The sequence below is a fragment of the Cyprinodon variegatus genome, unplaced genomic scaffold, assembly GCF_000732505.1.
Source record: "Cyprinodon variegatus isolate N-32 unplaced genomic scaffold, C_variegatus-1.0 Scaffold1083, whole genome shotgun sequence".
Lineage (NCBI taxonomy): Eukaryota > Metazoa > Chordata > Actinopteri > Cyprinodontiformes > Cyprinodontidae > Cyprinodon > Cyprinodon variegatus.
In genome coordinates, this window is record NW_015151536.1 from 74065 (window position 1) to 74634 (window position 570).

Here is a 570-nt window from a genome sequence, read left to right on the forward strand (position 1 = left end):
CGTGAAAAGTCAGCGGCGGTTTTAGATGGAAAGAATTGCACTGAAGCTGCTTTTCTTAAGTTTATGCTAACCGAACAATGTTTTGCCCTTATTCTGGAGCAAATTTCAGCCAATTTACACCATTTTGTTCTTTGTGCGAACGGCCCCTGGAACTTTTACGGGACACGGACCAGGTGGCAGGACCAAGCAGCAGGGCCGAGCTCAATTCGTGGCAGGATTTCGGCAGGAAGTCATCCTGCATACTGGATGTTTGGCCTTCTCCCCTTGGAAGGATTGTTTGAGTTTCACACTGAGCAGAGGATTAATCTCCATACGTCCCGTTCAAGTTCTCCTGGAAATCTAAGTGGCAGTCCGCTCCATTGCTCCTCATGAACCAACCAAACCAAAACCTGTCCGCCCTCCAACGAGCCCCTCTATCTCCGGAAAAACCCACACTGACTGGATTCTGGGAAGAAACCTTTCTCCGTAAACATGAGTCCCATTTAGTTTTTGCAAGACGTCGTTCAAAGTTCCCACGGACCCTGAACTAACCTCTATGAACTTCCCTTCTCACTTCCAGTTCCGGTTCAC

General features: G+C 48.4%; 1 protein-coding gene across 1 annotated transcript in view; it reads right to left on the minus strand.

The window, feature by feature from the left end:
- Positions 1 to 570, minus strand: part of LOC107101342 (potassium voltage-gated channel subfamily H member 3-like) — a gene marked incomplete at its 3' end in the record, with an annotated part of 99710 nt that overhangs the window by 73700 nt on the left and 25440 nt on the right. The gene's annotated exons all lie outside the window — the stretch shown is intronic.